Genomic DNA, 20,335 nt, shown 5'->3' with positions numbered 1-20,335 from the left:
ATTCAGCTCTCTTCTCAGAGTCTGGATTTCCTAGTTGAGGCCATTTCCAGTGGTGGGATTCAGCCAGTTTGCACCACTTTGGGAGAACTGGTAACTTTCTGAGCAGTTTCGGGAACTGGTTGTTCGAAGAAATCATCAAGGCAGAGAACCAGTTTATTAAATTATTTGAATCGCACCACTGGACATTTGTCTTTCCATTCAAGGAAGGAAAACATATCTAATTATTCATGTATTAACTGCACATAGAATTGTATGTGCACTTTTGGATATTGGCAACACTTGGAATGCTACATTCAGTTTTGGTCGCCAAGATGTAAAAAAAAGATGTGGAGACTCTAGAAAGAGTGCAGAGAAGAGCAACAAAGATGATTAGGGGACTGGAGGCTAAAACACATGAAGAACGGTTGCAGTAACTGGGTATGTCTAGTTTAATGAAAAGAAGGACTAGGAGAGACATGATAGCAGTGTTCCAATATCTCAGGGATTGCCACAAAGAAGAGGGAAAGCACCTGAGGGCAGAACAAGAAGCAATCGGTGGAAACTAATCAAGGAGAGAAGCAACTTAGAATTGAGGAGAAATATCCTGACAGTTAGAACAATTAATCAGTGGAACAGAAATTGCCTCCAGAAGTTGTGAATGCACCAACACTGGAAGTCTTTAAGAAGATGTTGGATAGCCATTTGTTTGAAATGGTATAGGGTTTCCTCTCTAGGCAGGGGGTTGGACTAGAAGACCTCCAAACTCCCTTCCAACTCTGCTATTGTATATTGTATTGTATATGCACAACACTGGAAAAGTGAAGAGATTCCTACTGATGACCAGGTGATTCGGAAAATATTAAAATGTGCAGAAATGAATAGATTAACATTGGCAATTAAGGAGAAAGAACAAACAGAATGTTATATAATATGGGAATCAATGGTTAGAGAATAAAAATGGAAGTTGGGAATGAAAGAAGATTAAAGAAGAGTAGAAAATATGTTAAGATAGAAATATAAACAATATGATAAATGTTAACATTATGATGATGAGGACTATTATGATTAATGTAATTATTACATTTTTATTGGAAGATACGTTAAGAGGAAAAAATGAACAGGTTTACTATGTTCAACTGTTTACTATAATTCTAAGATTAGAAAGTTAATATTAATGTAAAGAATGTTGCAAATTTTGATGGTTATTGCACAGAGATATTTGTACCCAGATGGCACACTGTTTAATGAAAGATGGAATGTTCATATTTTAAAAAATAAATCAATAAAATAAAATATATCTGTGCACAATCAAAGCGTGTTTTTCTTTAACCAGACATTCAAGGTACCATATATATAATTCTCCTGCATTCCGATGTTAGCTCCATCACAGGCTTATCACGTCAATTCATTTCAGCAATCCTTTGAATGATCAAAAAAAGAAACCCATCAAAAGAGCTCCATGAGGGCATGAGGATTTGAATTTGCATCTGCTTGATCCACCCTCTTACATATTTGGAGGTTTACATTGTGCTTTTTTGTTCTGTTTTCCTTTGTTATGCTTGACTGGATTATTTCTAGCAAAGTGTATATATGCCATTAATGAGAAACCTGGGAGGGTTTGGGGAACAGCATGTTTTGAATTCCTGCCTACCAAGCCAAGTGACCCTTAAATGGATTCAGCTGTATCTCAGGAAAAGTTGAACCTCTATTATAAAGTAGGTACTCATTTAACAGTGGCATTTGGACATAGAGTTCTCCCACAGTAATGGAACATATAAATCTTATTCAGGTGTGAAGGAAATACACTTATTTCTTCAGTTATTAGGTATGCCTAAATAAAAGATAACTTTCTTACTGAAATTCATGGCAGAGGGGGTAAAAAAACCATAATATTCTGTCTAACATTTTTGAGGTCAGAAACAATATTTAAACGATGTGAAATAACTCTCTTTGTTGTTCTTTTAGCCACAAATCATTCAGAAATAATCCCAAGAGACAGAGCTACTAGGAACTAACTTATCACTGTTGGCTGCAGAAGGATTATCATAATCCCCCATGAAACCCTTGGGAGAGAGGTTAGGTGGCTAAACAGTGTCCATGTCACACTCTCGGCAAATCTGAACAAACCCACTGAATATTTTTAAAAAGTCTCCAGGGGAGAAACCCCTAAAAAGAGGGGTGTGTGGTTGATCCTTAGCTTCAAGATGACGGATTTGGTGACTCAAGAGTCTTGATGGAAGCAACCAAAGGAGCAACATAATGTATCCAAAGATTGGCTGATGATTGGAAATAGCAAGAATCTTGGGAGAGAGGGTAAAGTATGCAATTGTCAGCTTTTGTTCATTGTTTTATGAATATATCCCTGCTTTTTACAAGGAACAGGAGATCGTTTTCTTGCCCAGTTCAATGAAGATAGATAAGTAGGACAAGATTTCACAATTGCTATGGAGTTCAATAAAACCAATCTGTTTTAGTGACACAAGTCAAAATGGGATAAAGCTAAATACAACGCATAAAGTTGGGCTATGCTTTAGTACACATATAGCCCATGAATGGATCTATGGCCTACAAGTAATCCTCCCCTTTGCATGTAGAAAGTACCAGTTTCATTCTCTCAAACCCAATGACAACTGACCAGTTCATTAATCCAAGGTCAGCCTGGATCTTCCTGGTCTGAAAACCTGAAACCCCTATTAACAGGTTAACATTGAGAATAAAAGATAAGGAGGAATCGGTATACTTCAAGACTTGGGGGCGATTTTATGAGTGGTTGGAAAAGGAATTTAATAAAAGAACATAAAAGAACACCGGTTAAGTTATTCAGATGTTGGTAAAGGAAGGATGGGAAAGAGGGAGAAAATAAAATAGTATTAATATACACATATATGTTTAAAAGATTTTATATGTGGAATTATTATAATGTAAAATAAGAGGAGGAAGAGGGAATTTAAGAATGTTATGTAAATATAGAACCGGGTTTGCTCGAACGCCATCCTGAAAATGCATCAGATTGAATAAAATATGAAAATGCAACAACAGAAGGAAGCGAAGGAGAGGGAAGGAGAGGGAAGAGGAGAGGAGAAGAGAAGAAAGGAAAGGAGAGGGAAAGAAGAAAGGGTAAAGAAGAGGAAGGGAGGGAGGGATAGCAAGAGTAGGAGAGAGGGTAGGAAGGGAAGGAAGAAGGGAGGAGTAGGGGAGCAGAAGGGGAAAAAGAAAAGAGAGAGGAGAGGAGGAAAGAAGAAAGTAGAGAAGAAGGGAGGGTAGGAGAAAGACAGAGGGAAGAAGTAGGATTGTTGTAATATAAGATGGATGTACAGGATGGCAGGAAAGTAATCTCGAATATATGATTATATTTTTAGGGGAGGAATGAAATTATAAATGTTAAAGGATAATGTATAACATTAATAATATCTATGAGAAATGCATGTATGTATGAGTAAGAAAAATAAAAAAACTTTTCAAGAAAAAAATGAAACCACTGTCTAGCACTTTCACTTTTAAAAAAACCAAGATAATCATTATTGGAGTACTGGCAGGTTAGTATCAACCATACAGATACAAACTGAATTGGAGCCTGTATTGTTGTAAGAATTCCTCTTACATACATTGAACATATAAAAAGATTTGGCTGAACCCACGCCATTCTCTCTATATATATATATAGTTTATTGTTATATTGCTTCTGTTGTATCAGCATAGTAAAATAGCATTTCCCCCGTAATTCTTCAATCCCATTTATTTGTGCCATGTTAATGCTAATCTATGTTCATTATTTTGAGGGCAAAACAACAAGGTAGAGGTTACAATATATTGACGTAAACAGTAAGCAGTCTTGTGAAACTCTTCTCTAGCATTTGGATCACTTCAATATATTTACTAAAAGGCAGTGGTGGGATCCAAGCAGTTTGCACCACTTCAGGAGAATTGGTTGTTAACTTTCTGAGCAGTTTGGCGAACTGGTTGTTGGAAGAAATTATTAGGGCAGAGAACCGGTTGTTAAATTATTTGAATCCCACCACTGCTAAAAGGTCCCAATGGAACTTAAAATCTGAATCCCAGTGGAACTTAAAATCTGAATCATATGAAAGTACATATGTCCTTGATGTTGGCAGAACAAACTTTCCCACTTGGGTAGTCCTTATTAAGTACCTGTTCTTCCTTAGCATCACTTCTGAGTTCCTTTTTTCTTTTCATCATGAAGAAGGAAACTGCATCCATTATAAAAAGAAAAGCAATTAAACACATCATATGGTACATTTTAGTTAAGTGTAGAAAGCATAAATTGGGTTGATTTTCAAAACAAACAATAAGAAATTCCCAGTTTATGGGCACATAAAAGTTCATGTACTACTGGGAATGGGGATAAGGATTGAGAAAAATGTTTATCTTTAAAGTCTGGCATAATTTAGGCTCCATTTGTAAACACTGCTAAGGACACTCAACAACTTTTCCATCTTCTTTTTCCTCAGGGCATCCCTGCCTTTGTTTTTGTTCTCTTTCTTTTTTTGAGGATTAAATGAAAACCGATGCTTCTACCTCCATGAGTGTCATTAAAACGGGGATATTTTAATACTTGTAATTAGCATGGACATAAAAGCTGCAGCCTACATAAAAAAAGTTTCTGGCCTTGATATTTGAAGGAAGAACTTTTCTTACCAAGTGATATTTGAAGGAAGAACTTTTCTTACCAAGAGCCAAGGTGGCGCAGTGGTTAAATGCAGCACTGCAGGCTACTGCTAGATCAGCAGGTCAGCGGTTCAAATCTCACCGGCTCAGGGTTGACTCAGCCTTCCATCCTTCCGAGGTGGGTAAAATGAGGACCCAGATTGTTGGGGGCAATATGCTGACTCTCTGTAAACCGCTTAGAGAGGCCTGAAAGGCCTATGAAGCGGTATATAAGTCTACTGCTATTGCTATTGCTATTGCTATTGTAGATACCTCCTTAAGTAGAATTTCTCCAGTCTCTCTGTAATCCACCATTGGGAACTGTCCATTCTAAGAAGTAGAAATAAGTGCCATGTTGAATACAGTACCCAGATGAGAAATTACCTTCTCCCTAGAGGAGTGTTTTTCAACCACCATGTTTGGAGTTGGAGTCCATACAACTTTAGGTTGCTCAGGCTGGAAAACACTGCCCTAGTGATTTAATTGACATAGTGCTGACCTCATTTCAGCACTAGCGTAAGCTCTGGTTATTCTTATACAAATGTATAAACTCAGTCAAACCTCAGTTTACACTTTGTCCTTTTAACTGTATTGGCATAACATATTAATTAGAGAGGGAGGGAGAAACAGAATAGGTAGGTAGGTAGGTAGGTAGGTAGGTAGGTAGGTAGGTAGGTAGGTAGGTAGGTAGCAGAGGTGGGTTCCTACCAGTTCGCACCAGTTCAGTAGAACCGGTTTGTCAAATCTACCGAACCAGTTAGAAGAGGTTCCACCAGTGGACCCGGAAAGCAAGCCACACCTACAGAAGAGGTTCCAAATTTTTTTGAAACCCACCACTTGTCCTTGGATATGATTATTCTGTACTATTATGTTCATATTTATAAAACTCAGTGCCTCTGTGAAAGGTAAGGATGACTACTGCGTTTGTGGTGCAATCAGAACATTGCGTGTGTTGAAGTTGTTTTAACGCAAACCAAAGATGCCTTTTAAAAAACAAGCTGACATCCTATTCTTATGCATGCCAGTGCTGTGTGTGAGGTAATTTAAGATGGTTCGGACAAGTGTCGTCGGCATCTTCATAACTGGTCGCATGGGTGGCAAGCCACTCCCATCCAGTCACATGGGCAGCAAGCCACTCCCACCAAGGAGGCCACACCCACAGAGTCGGTTGGAACAATTTTTGAAACCCACCACTGAGCGGTGCCTTTCAATCTGTTTCCTTTTTTACAAGGTAAATTATTTTGTTCCCGGCAAAGACAGAACATTCAGAGATGCGGATATTCTTTCATAGCATGACTTTCCTCAATAAACATTGACTTTCTGGACCTTAGACTGCCATTTCTAGATATGCTTAATGTGCGTCATTCACTTCTGAATGAGTGAATAGGCTCACTCTCTTCCAGTGAATGAATTCAGGGATTCCATCCATAGTTATTTCAACATTTCTCCTCTACGTAATTACAGGCAAATTCAGGTAACATTTCCTAGTACCCACATTATCTGCCAACCTCACAGACTGCTGCAAGAAAAGTGCTTGAATGAATGACTGGCAGGGTGCTTTCAGAATTGGCTGAGGTCTTCCTGAAATTGGGCAAGGGCTTAGGTTGCCACCCTGATATAAAGAAAATGAAGACCAAGCAGTGAAAAATGCAGGAAATCACTCTATGTTCAGATTGCCTAACACAGATTAGTTATCTCTTCGGTTACCTTTTCTTTTCAAGAGCCAAGGTGGCGCAGTGGTTAAAAGCAGCACTGCAGGCTACTGCTAGATCAGCAGGTCAGCGGTTCAAATCTCACCGGCTCAGGGTTGACTCAGCCTTCCATCCTTCCGAGGTGGGTAAAATGAGGACCCAGATTGTTGTTGGGGGCAATATGCTGACTCTCTGTAAACCGCTTAGAGAGGCCTGAAAGGCCTATGAAGCGGTATATAAGTCTACTGCTATTGCTATTGCTATTGCTTGTAGCCAAAGGTGGCAAAAAATACATAAGTGGATTAATTCTTTTCTCCTTTCCCCCCTTAGAGCAGTTTTACAGTGTAGTGGAAGCTGCTACTTTCCCTTAGCAAATTTAAGGGTAGAATTGAAAGGTGTAATTATTCCATGTTAAATTAATCCAGAGTTTTAAAATATAATCCTAATGCACATTTACCTTGCAGTGAATCTTATTGGCCAGTATCACAAATCTTATTATACACTATCTTATTTATATTCCACCTTTCATTTTTCAATTCCTTAGCATCGCGGTATAATAAAAACCAAAAGATAAAAGAGTAATTTGAACAGCAGCAGCAGAAATGAAAAACGTCACTAGCAGGCTTTTAAATTCCTGGGTAAATAAAAGCAGATTGTGCTTCAAGAGGACAATTTTCTGAAGGTGATAAACCTGTTGTTCCGCAGAGAAGAGGGGCTTGTGAAGACTAAACATTAGGGTAAGGTAGCAAAGGGAATCTGGTAGCAAGTTCACTTTCTTTTCACTTGCAACAAGCAGGCCTTTCAGATACCTGTTATTATAACGTGTACAAAGGAGGAGGAAAAAAAAATGGAAGTAAGGTTCTTTGTGTAGAGTAACTTTGGTCTGTCATCCCATCACGGCAGTAGGTAACTTCTGTACTTGCTCATGCAGACAGTATAATCTTTAGCGTATGAAAAGCACTATTTGCTGGAGGAAATAACACGGTTTCAATAAAATCCACAGTCACTAGAAACTTCTACTTTTTAAAAATATTTTACACCATTCCCTGGGATGTTGATAAAGGCCTGTGGAGTTTTTGTATTCTGAGATAACCTCATTACTGGTTCATAAACAAGGTTAGGCCTGCTCATCTCTACTTTTTTCATTGGCGAAAGAAGTCACTTATTTAGCAAGCCACTCTTCTCTGGTTTTGTCTACAAAACCTGGAACAAGTTTGAAGGCCTAGGCTTGCTTTGTCTGTCTGTCTGTCTGTCCTCTACCTATCTACCTATGCCTACCCGCCTACCTGCCTACCCGCTTGCCCCCCCCCACCTACCTACCTACCTATCTACCTACCTACCAGTAGTGGGTTTCAAAAATTGTTCAAACCTACTCTGTGGGTGTGGCCTCCTTTGTGGGAGTGGCTTGCCACCCATGTGACTGGATGGGAGTGGCTTGCCACCCATGTGACCAGATATGAAGATGCCGACGACACTTGTCAGAACCACCTTAAATTACCTCACACACAGCACTGGCATGCATAAGAATATGATGTAAACTTGTTTTTTAAAAGGCATCTTTGGTTTGCGTTAAAACAACTTCAACACACGCAATGTTCTGATTGCACCACAAACGCAGTAGTCATCCTTACCTTTCACAGAGGCACTGAGCTTTATAAATATGAGCATGATAGTGTAGAATAATCATAGTGGTGGGTTTCAAAAAAATTTGGAACCTCTTCTGTAGGTGTGGCCTGCTTTCCGGGTCCACTGGTGGAACCTCTTCTAACTGGTTCGGTAGATTTGACAAACCGGTTCTACTGAATAGGTGCAACCTGGTAGGAACCCACCTCTGGCACTGCTGCATATTCAGGTGGTTAGCACTTAGACTTATATACCACTTCACAGTGCTTTAAAGCCCTCTCTAAGCAGTTTACAGAGTCAGCATATTGACCCCGACAATCAGGGTTCTCCTTTTACCAACTTCAGAAGAATGGAAGGCTGAGTCAACCTTGAGCTGGTTAGGATAGAACTCCAGGGAATCAGCAGAGTTAGCCTGCAAATACTGCATTCTAACTACTGTGCCATGTTCAACTAGCAAGATGAAAGAAGCCTTGGAAATTAGTGGAGATACCACTTATTACATTTGCAGACACAAACAAAGCAATACCGAGCTGGAAACCTATCAGTATTACTTGCCTTTTGCATCTAACCTTGATGGAAATCTTGGTGGAAGACTGGAGGGCTATGACTGGAGATACAGCATCTTCAAACCAAACAGCCTCTGATCATTGTGTTGATGACTGTATAAGTAAATACTGCTTCAGCTCTTGGGAGGGAACATCACATCCAAGTACTTTAAATGTCCCATTCATTATATTTTGTTCCATAAATCCAGATGCTGTAATTCTTGGATGTGACCTAAATATGGTGAATGTTGGAGTGAATTAGACAACACAGACTGGAAAAGAAACTTCTCCAAGAATAGGTATGACTGAAGAAGACCAGGAAGGAGGCATTGTGTCTTGTAAGAAAACAAGGATATAAAGAAGTTGTGTCCAAGGAGGATGCTTTGTGCTGCAGTGAAGAACTCATAATTATACCATTTCATGTCTGCAAACTGGTATGGAATATAATTTACAGTAGATGTGCTTGGTAAGTAACTGCATAAATATCATAACTTTTAAAGATTTTATCTGTTTCGTTTGTAGGCAGCCACTAAGCTACTTAAGCTGATGGAAAATAGGATGGACAGGGAGGCTTGCTAGATACTTTGGAATTACAGATTTACTTAATGTTCTTTCTACTTGTAAGATAAGTATTTGAGTGCTGATTATTTGCAGATATGGAAACATATCTTGTCAGGGTAATGATGATTTAATAGCTGACCAGCTGCTGTAATGTTGTAATACTGTAATGCTGTAATGATGATGCAACTGTAGTAATGAGTCAGCAGGATTATTTAACTGTTACCACTCTAGGAGTCAGTATTCTAAGAGAGGCCTTGTTGGGCATATCTCTCTCTCTCCACGTGTGATTCCATGCTGTGGTTGCTGATTGATTGTTTGACCTTTGCCTAGTACGTGTACGTATATTCTTTTGTGGAGATAAACCACTATTGATTATTACAAAGCTCTGTTTACTGTGTTTGCTCCTGGGTTGTCTCACATGGTCACATTGTGCGCACTCTGACATATCTGTGTTTATTTGTGATCTGGGAAGCTTCCTTATAGTTCTGCAGATCGTGTATAAAAATAGCATTGAAAACATTAAGGACAAGAAGAAGAGAAAAGGTCTTTTTGGAGGCCTAACCATATTTCTCCTATTCTCCCTTGACTTTGAAATTCCTGATAATATTTTAAGGGAGTAGGAGAGAGAGAGGGATAAGAATTGCCTTGTTACCAAGTTGAAATGCACAATCCTTTCCTTCTGTTTCTAAAAGAAAGGAACAAGTCTTTTTTTTAAAAAAAAAACTTAATGTGAACATGCAACAGGCAGGAGAAGTGAGAACTGGCAAAAACTGTGTGTCAGGATCCTGAAGATTTCCCTACATGTATAATCAGAGAGTCCAGAGAATCTCACTAAAGATGCTTCTCTCCTGCTACTGGCAAAGTCCCTGGCACAAAGGAATGTGTATCTTGACGAGATCTGCCTTTGGGCTGAAAATTCATAAGCCTTTGTCTTATACACCAGGATCCTGCACTTCTCCTCATAATAGCAAGTATCATGCAGGAAGCTCACTGACAATGCTTGTTGGTGCTTCTTGCAAAGCTTTGTGGCTCCAGGAACTTGTAAGAGTCCAAACAATGAATCGTTACTTTGCTCACTGATGAAAGATTAGTCTAATAGGAACATGACACATTCCAGACCACCCCATATATGTCTCTTCAGCAGTGGTGGGATTCAAATAATTTAACAACCGGTTCTCTGTCTTGATGATCAGGTGGGTAGGCAGGGCTTAGTGGTCATGTGACCATGTGAGCGTGGCCAACTCAATATTACTCAGGTCGATGAGCACTTTGCCTTAGCTAATACAATGTAATAAGGGTTAACCCGAGAGGGTTTTCCTTAAGCAGGGCAATAAAGATTAAGCTAGAAGCAACACTAGAATGTTTCCTTCCTGCCTTCCTTACAGGATTAGCCCTGTAAAGCGGAAAAAAACCAAAAGAAGATTTCTTCCACCTACCGGTTCTCTAAGCATCTTGGAAAGTTAAGAAACGGTTCTCCCGAATAGGTGCGAGCTGGCTGAATCCCACCACTGTTCTTCAGAAGTAAATCCTCTCATTTTGGTGCAGCTTTCGAAAGCCAATTGAAATAACAGCATTGTACAGTTTGCCATGCACTTGTTATTAAGTACTACCGAATACAATGGAGCACCTGGGTTGTACTGTTAAGTAGCACTCAAAGCCAACACCAAAAGCATAATTATCTAGACTACCAGCCCCAAGTCCACGATTAGCTAGCATCAAACTGTGTACACCTCAATCTTATTCTTACCTGTCTTTATTCACTATCTTTTCTTTTTGGTGGAAACGCCATTTATTCGCGTAAATTAAGTTCAAAATCGCCAGGCTGCTCGGTTTGATTATCTGACAACCACACACTGACAGGGAAATAAGCAAAAAAATGAATTCAACAAGCAGGACAGAAAGCTTTCCCTAAGAACCAGACTCAATCTGCCAGCACTTGGCTATAAAGATTGGCCATAAGCCTTAACAGCTGCAGCAAATAACAGCTTCTTCATTCAGGGCTCTGAATCTGGAGAAGCATCATCTTGCAGGAACCGTCTTTGAGCAGCAGTGCTTAAAACAGCCACAGTTCTTTGCTTTTCAGTTGTGCACCACTTTTTTGTTTTTACACGCTTGAAACTTTGCAATGGAGGACAGATGACAAGTGGAGTTCCTCCTATCTAGTTGCCTCTCTGACCTCATTGCCCACTTCAGTTCCTTTCATCTGCTGTAGCAAACCGAGCTCCAGGTGGAGAGCACAAAAAGTGAGGGGGAGTGAAATGATGTCAAAACAAGGAAAGAACAAAGTGGCTGGGAGGAGTTCCACTGCGCTTTCTCCAACTGCTTTTTGGACTCTCAAAATGATAATTTGGTACTCATGGGCACACCATTTTCATTTCAAACCATATAATTTTATATTTTTTATTCTTTGAATTTAAAGTAATAAATAGGAAACTGATGCCACAAAATAAGCCACTCTTCTCTAATATTGTATTTGTGCAAAATATAAAATAAAAAAAAAGATCCAATACTTTGTTAGGAATCTTTCCACTTGCCCAGGAAAGAGAGACAGAGACTGAGACAGACACACACACACACAGATAGAGAGAGAGAGAGAGGGAGGGAGGGAGGGAGAGAGAGAGAGAGAGAGAGAGAGAGAGAGGGAAGGTACAGGTAGTCCTCAACATATGACTACAATAGAGCCACAAATTTTTGTTGCTAAGTGAGATGGTCAAATGAAATTTGACCCATTTTGCCATAGTATTTTAAGCAAAGCATTGCAGTTGTTAAGTTAGTAACATGGTTGTTAAATGAATCTGATTTCCCCACTGGTTTCCCAAGGGCACAAATGGTGATCACATATCCTTGGGACACTGCAACCATCATAAATATGAACCAGTTGCCAAGCATCTAGAATTTTGATTAAGTGACCATGAGGATGCTGCAACGTTTGTAGGTGTGAAAAATCATCATACGCCACTTGTTTCAGTGTAGTTCTAACTTCCAATGGTCACTAAGTGAATTGCTTTAAATTGAGGACTCCCCGTATTGTGAAATGGTAGAGAACATCCTGGGGAAGTAGATGTGACAAGGAGCAACCTCTCTGGTCTAACTGGAAGGACTCTGCACATGCCTCTCCTCACCAGTCATTTTGTGACAGTTCTCATGGTGTCCACTAGCCCCCAAAGGTTTACATCTCCAGACATATCCAGCTGCTACCATAAGACAAAGGGATGGGGTGGGTCAGTGGCTAAGACGCTGAGCTTGTTGATCAGAAAGGTCGGCAGTTCAGCGGTTCGAATCCCTAGCACCATGTAATGGAGTGAGCTCCCGTTACTTGTCCCAGCTTCTGCCAACCTAGCAGTTCGAAAGCATGTAAAAATGCAAGTAGAAAAATAGGAACCACCTTTGGTGGGAAAGTAACAGCGTTCCATGCGCCTTCAGCATTTAGTCATGCCGGCCACATGTCTTCGGACAGCACTGGCTCTTTGGCTTTGAAACAGAGATGTGCACCACCCCTTAGAGTCAGGAACAACTAGCACATATGTGTGAGGGGAACCTTTACCTTACCATAAGACATGTCACTCTATTCTTTAATTTATTAATTTTTAAAAGTTTTTTTATTTATACAATCATATCATATTTGCAGCACATTTTACATCTTTTACATATCCATTGTGTTTCCTTTATCCACACACTGTATATCTTATATAACTATATCCAAATCTATATGCATATTTTATACCTCTTATTTCGTACATGCTATATACATTTGATCCTCTCGTATTTCTTATATCATCTACAATCTATCTTGTATTTCCCCCTCTTATTGATTCTGCGGTTTTGTATTTGTTCTGTAGTTTCTTGATCTTTCTTCTCCTCTTAGTTACTATCCTGTTTTTCCCCCTCTTTCCTCTATTCTTTAATTTAAACAGCCCCGTAAAAAGTGATGAATGATAAACTGGATTTTTTGGGATTTAATAGAGAAGTGGTAATATACATGAAGAAAAGTCCACATTCAATCCCTGCCATTTCTATGCCTGAAATCTTGAACAGCCATTCCAGTTGGTGCAGCTTAAAAAACCACTAGTCTGGTTTAGTATTAGGCAACTCTCTATTTTTCTAAACTGTCAGGAAACATACCCTGATTCAGAAACATGTTGATACTATGCTGAACTCTCCAATTAAAGCAGATTAGAAATGAATGTGTGAAATTCTAGTTGTTAGATCAATAAACCAATAAATAAACAGACAGGCAGGCAGAATTGATAATGTTCTTCAAGGTTCTTATCAAGAACCATCCAATTATTAGGCATTCCAAAAAGAGCTGTAAACATTTTAGGCATACTTTTTAGATCAAATGAAATCTTCTTTTCCTTGGAGCACTTTTATTTATTTATTCATATTTACACATAATGCTCCAGTCAAGAAACTTTGGGCAATTTACATTCTGCTTATAATAACATTAAAAACCATATAAATAACAAACATCAGGCAGTAGCAAAGACCCAGGATATACTCCTTCAATAACAGTAAAAGAGACCTATACTTTTGGGAGTCATTCTTCGTTCCATCTTTTCCCCAGCCGGCCACCTGAAGAGCCAGAGACATCAAAACTTTTCATACGCTTAATATGTGGAATGAGAAATAAGATTCTAAAGAACATAGAGTATCATCAAGAAGACATAAGAAAGTGATTCCTTAGCTGAGGAACCATGATCTCTCTTCCTCCTGTTATCACACACACAAATGCTACTTTAAGACAGCCAGACTTTAAGTGTTACATGGTTCAAAGGTGACAACCAGCACCTTAAATTGCATCCATAAACTACTTGGTAGCCTACAATGCTCTCACAATGGAGATGTTACATGGGCAAATTTCAGTGTACCCATGTACTATCAAACATTCTGCATTCTGAACTTTCTACATGTTCTCCAAGGGCATGCCCATAAACCATACATTAGTTTCTATACTAATACTTAAAAACAGTAGAGGGAACCAGACTGAAAGATTCAATGATGGAAATACATTATTTTGTTCAGGTGGCAGCACTAAGCTGATGTTGACTAATCTTTTTTTTAAGTTAAGTACGATCTATCCTAGTTAGTTCTTAGATAAAAAATAAACATGATTTTTTTAACTGATAATAGCAATAGCAATAGCAGTTAGACTTATATACCGCTTCATAGGGCTTTCAGCCCTCTCTAAGCAGTTTACAGAGTCAGCATATCGCCCCCACAGTCTGGGTCCTCATTTCACCCACCTCGGAAGGATGGAAGGCTGAGTCAACCTTGAGCCGGTGAGATTAGAACCGCTGAACTGCAGATAACAGTCAGCTGAAGTGGCCTGCAGTACTGCACCCTAACCACTGTGCCACCTCGGCTCTTAACCACCATACATATTATTTACATTTCCAGTAAAGATTCAAAATACCTTTATTCCGTCCAGGGCTGTCAAACTCTCAGCCCACAGCCCAGATGCATCATGCACTGGCCACGCCCTTGCCCGGTTTAGCGAAGGGGGGGAAGTCCCAATGCATCACATGCTGCCCTGATGATGTGAGTTTGACACCCCTGGTCTAGACAATTTCTATGGTGACAGATACCAATATTTTATTTTATAAACATTCTCTTTAAGGCTAGAACATAGTGTAAATCTTTTGAATCACATATGGATCCATTTGTATATTGTAACCAGATTTTTAGCCCATTTGCTCATACATTCGCTTGTTCTTCTTCTGTCTTATATTTCAACAAAGTTTGTATGTTTTAGCAATAACATATTCATCATTTTTACATAATTCCATTTCAAATTCAATCTTGCATCGTTCAACACCATAAAACCTTTTGTCCACGTTAAATGTTTCTGAAAATTATTCAGAAGAAACCATTGACAAGAATATCCTTCTGTTGTCAAATCTTCTCTTGACTTTAATTTTACAATCCCCATTAGAAAATTCTAATACATCGCAATGAATTAACCATTTATGTTTACTTATCATTTCTCATCTATAAAATGCTTCCTGTGCTGCTGACAGCCACAAAAATGTTTTTTGGGCACAACCTAGATTTATATTTATTCCATATTGTAAGAACGGCCTGCCTTACATAATGATTTTTGAAATCTACATTTGTCATACCATGGATATTCATGCCATCCAAATCTCAGATCATGTCCTCCTAATTCCAATAACTTTAACGACACCCATTTTTATCCAACCATCCAGAAGGCTGCAAAATAGAATTTCAAATTAGTAGATCCAATCCTCCTTTTTCCTCTGCTTCTTGTAATACTCTATATTTATCTCAGATTTTATCCACTGCCATACAAATTTAGATATATCTTTCTGCCATTGTTTAAATGGTACATCAGTTGTCAAAACAGGTATTGTCTGAAACAAAAATAACATTCTAGGTAAAACATTCATTTTAATCACAGAAATTCTCTTCGACAATGACAATTGTATTTTATCCTTTATTAACATATCGCTTCTAACTTCATTCCATGTCTTAACAGAGTTATTTTGAAATAACATACAATTAATATTTGTCAGTCATGCCCAAGTATTTTACCTTCTTCTCAATCTTAAAATCCATTTTTTTTTCATCAGATGTGTTTGATCTAGTGTCTTTATATCATTATCTGGTATATTATTTTTGTTAACAGCTACGTCTTATTTGCTAGTCTTGAAACCTGATAGTGACCCAAATTCTCCAAATTATTTTTATTTACTCATTAAAGGTTTGGTTCCCTTTAAAGAGTCTATGAAAACTAAAACCAAGTCATCTTCAAAAGCTAACTCATGTCTCTTTTTTAAATCTTTGAACCAGTGATGAAATCTACAAAATTTTCCTACCAGGTCTGTGGGCGTGGCTTGGTGGGGTCATGTGACTGGATGGGCATGGCTATGTAGTCATGTAACGGGGGGGGGGGGATCAAAAGACAGAAACTCACTTTAACAATGTCCTGCTGAAGCAAGGGGTTGGACTAGATGATCTCCAGGTCCCTTCCAGCCCTGGATTGCTGTGCTCTTTCAAGGTATCTGTCAGGCATGGCTCCTTCAGTAACTAAGAAAGAAAGCTCTCAACTCCATTGTTTAGGAATTAAAAGTACTTTTACTAGTTATGAAATAGACAGCAGCAAAGTAAAGCAAGGTCTGAGTCAGAAAAGTGCAAAATCATACATATCAAACATTTGCCCAACCCCCTTCTCCCAACAACCCCCACTCCATTGCCAATCTGCAACTCCCGTAGGTGTCATGTGGGTTGCATCTCCAAGAAGCATCATCAGGTTGGTATGCAGGACGGTTGGCCTTGACCAGGTCCAAACATCGGCCATCAGCATGCACAGAAGATGGTGAGAACAAAACTCCCTTCTTTACTATCCCTCCTGTACCAGTTAGTCCCATCCCAAATACCATGTTCAGCTGTTTCCATGGCAGCCGAAAGCAAGTAAGCAAAGCAGAGGGTAACAGTATCCTCTGAAGCTGCATCTACTGCCATGTTTATGGTCCTTCCTCCCTCTCCTTTTTCTGTCTGTGATCACAAAGTTTTCTGAACCATTTCCCCGTTTCTAAGTCTCTACTCCAATATTACAGTTATGAATACCTTCCATATTCCTTCATATTTCTCTCTGACTTATGTATGTTATTATTACATCTCTGAAATAATTTGTAAACTTTGAGTGATTCATGCCTGGGAATCATTACATTCAACTAATGTGGTGAAGCCCCCCCCCCCCTTTTTAGCTCAGTATGACACAGATAATTGACATTGCCAGCATTCCTGCTCAATTAAGTGTAGCGTCTAAACTTTGCAAGCATCCTTTTACTGATTACTATTCCTATTAAAGGGAAACCAAGAAGCATACAAAAAGTGTAATGCAACTACAAAAAAAAATAAACTTGATTTTAGAGTACGTTAAAAAGAACTATAATTTCCAAATCATGAGAAGTAATGGTTCCACTTCATTTTGCATGAGTCACTTCTAAGTACCGTGTTTGAAAGAGGATGTAACCAGAAGAGGTTCAGAGTAGGGCAAAAAAAGGACCGCAATAATAGTTATGGAACACCAGCACTGTGTGGAACAGGTGATGGGAGAGATTTGTGCTTTTCCTGAGAAAACTGATTTTCTAAAGCATTTAAAGAGTTTCATACAGAAAAGTGGAAGATTTGTTTGGCAATTTAATCTTGGAACAAATCACTGGAAAGAAGATTCCAATGTCTTCAAGTATAAACTGGACATACATCTCTTGGCCATGTTGCAACTCAGCCTTCCCCAAACTGGTCCCCTCCAAAACACATTAGGATTGCAACTCCCACTATTCTTCTGAACCAACACTCTTGGCAACAAATTGGGGGGAGGGGCTGCCCTAGTTATGAATTTTCGGCATCAGTAAGGGACTTGGATTAGATCAGGGGTGAAATTCAGGAGGTTCTGGCAGGTTCTGGAGAACCAGTAGCGGAAATTTTGAGTAGTTTGGAGAACCGGCATATACCACCTCTGGTTGGCCCCAGAAGTGGGGTGGGAATGGAGATTTTGCAATGTCCTTATCCTGTCATGCCCACCAAGCCACACCCACAGAACCATTAGTAAAAAAAAAATTGAATTTCACCACTGGATTAGATGATATACATCTTTCCCTTCTAGCAGGGTAACTCTATAATGTCTCTAGCAGAAGTCCTTAGCTCTATGATATTTCAAAAGTGATGAGGTAGACTCTAGGCTAAAACTAAGTATCAGTCAGCAAACAGCTATATTTGTAAAATTGTATTATTTGGTTCAATGAAATGCTCTTTGTGTAAAGATTGAGAAATCTCTTTCTCATTTTCCGTTTCCTCTTCATGGTGTGCCACTACTACAAATAAAAAGCTAATGCATTACCAAAGTAGAAAAGAAAGAAAGGAAACTGATAATCATCTCAACATACTGGTTTCAAAATCAAAAATATTTCTAATGTGAATGCTACCTCTTGGGAGCCTGAGTCATCTGCTGCTATGTTTTTGGATGCTTGTTTTTCTTTGTTGCTCTATTCTTGATATTTGGCATGTCATTACCCCTCAGTTAATGAAAAATGCCTTCTGAAAAGCAAAGCCCTTAAAAACCTATGAAATACCATAAAGGTGCATGACTGAAACCTCCATAACCTACTCTAGTTACTTCCTGAAAATCACAGGAGTCTAATAGGAAGTTGGTGGCTTTGATTTTGGTGCTGTAATAATAAGATATCAGCAATTACGATGGAAGAAACTAAGATGATCCAAGTGTAATTGTCAGCTCCATACAATACCCATCTCTCTACATGCAAAGCAAATGCATGATGCATCCAAAAATCAATAGAGATACTGTCAGGCACAAGGAATTAGAATGACACCATGAGCTGATCAAAGTTACTTTTTCATTGTTGCACGCCTATTTACAAGAATCTCGTCAGTCAGACTCCATTCTCTTGGGAACAGTGAAATAAAGCTTCAGGGATTCTGGGGAGGTAAGATTTGTGCTGTTTCCTGCTGTGCAAGTACTCTAAAGCTTAGCCTCCTTTTCACACCTCCCCACTCTAGTTAAAGATTCCACCGTAGATACCAAGGTATTTGACAAAAACCAAATTTCTGACAGATTCCTCCTGCTTCTGCTGAATAGTAAGTAGTATGAGCCAGTTTGGAGTAGCAGTGAAGGTGAAGACTGAGTACTAGTCCCAACTCAGGCATAAAAGATGGCTGGGTGACTTTGGGCCAGTCACTCTCAACCCAACTCACTTCACAGGGTTGTCGTTGGAGGCAAAAATAGGAAGAGAAAGGAAGGAGTATTAGATATGTTTGCAAACATGAATAATTTATAAACATTAATAAAGGCAGGAAAGAGATTAGTTGATAAATAGATACCATATTTTTGGACTATAAGACGCACTGGAATATAAGACGCACCATGATTTTGAGGAGGTAAATTTTTTAAAAAAGTTTTTGTACTCTGCAGGCCTCCCAAACTCTTTGCAGACCTTGTTTTTTGCACACACAAAAACAAAAAACAAAAAAAAAGGAATGTAGAGTTTTGGAAGGCTTGTTGAGTGCTCCTTGGGGTTGGGGGGGGAGGGGGCAAAACCGAGCAAAAATGGTCTGTTTTTTGCTCGTTTTGCCCTCCCCAGTCTCAGGAGCACTTTGCAGGCCTCCCAAACCCTCTTCATGGCCATTTTTGCAAAAGGGGTGGGGTTTCAGTAGTCCAAAAATACTTATTCGGTGTATAAGATGCACCCAGATTTTCACCCTCTTTTTGGGGGGGAGGTTGCATCTTATACTCCAAAAAATATGATTGATAGATAGATAGATAGATGGATGGATGGATGGATGGATGGATGGATGGATGGATGGATGGATGATAGATAGATAGATAGATAGATAGATAGATAGATAGATAGATAGATAGATAGATAGATAATTATATACAGTAAATAAGAACATTTCCAGGTTTTGTACATTCTATCACAGTAAAAAATCAAAGTGCTTTCAGATGTGGTCATTTGGGTGAAATCACACTACCTCATTTGTGGAATTTTACTGGAGGTAAAGTCCAGACAGACATTTTCCACATGTAGTCCTTTTATGTTTTCCCACTACTTGCTTCCCACATTTTTCTTACCAAGCAGAAATGCATTAAAGAACAAAGTAAAATGGTGGGGCCGTACCTTATGATTCATCGTGCCAGGGACCCCTTCTCTATCATCAGCTATTTTGTCTGCCATCCTGAACAAAAGCAGTCCTCAATTTCCGTGGATGGGATGGGCTTTTCAGTTTTCTCTGTGAAAATGAAAACCTAGATCCATTCCATAGAAGAGGCATTGTGTTTGAAATCAAGCATCTTCCCATCATGTTATTTAGCTAATTTCAATGTTGAAAGAGTCCCTGCTCCGTCTGGCCTTCAAGAAGCACTATTATTTTACCTCCCTGGCAATCATTTCCAATTGTTTAACTAACGCAGCCATCTGCCTAACATTTTTGACATATAAATGGTTATTACTCTGATAATTTTCTCTGATACATAAGAGCTTTATAAATGTTCTTTGAGGCTAATTCTGACGTATCATTTCATCTTTGTTAATTAATATTGAAAGTCATCCTAGGGTCAGGTTGTTCAGAGCATTCAGGCTAACAAAAATGCTGCTTCATCTGAAGACATTCAAGTTATTATTCTCCACACACGCTCCAGCCATGGCGAACTATGCAGCCTCCTAGCCTGAAGCAGGGAAAATAATCAAAGAAACCCTGCCATCTTTTTAAAAAATTAAAAATTAAGAAGCT

The sequence above is a fragment of the Thamnophis sirtalis genome, unplaced genomic scaffold (genome assembly GCF_051295495.1).
Source record: "Thamnophis sirtalis isolate CommonGarterSnake01/CBP01778 unplaced genomic scaffold, rThaSir2_p1.2 scaffold_5, whole genome shotgun sequence".
NCBI classification, from domain to species: Eukaryota; Metazoa; Chordata; class Lepidosauria; order Squamata; family Natricidae; genus Thamnophis; species Thamnophis sirtalis.
The sequence above is the reverse complement of the archived record's forward strand: the minus strand, read 5'-3'. Positions refer to the sequence as shown.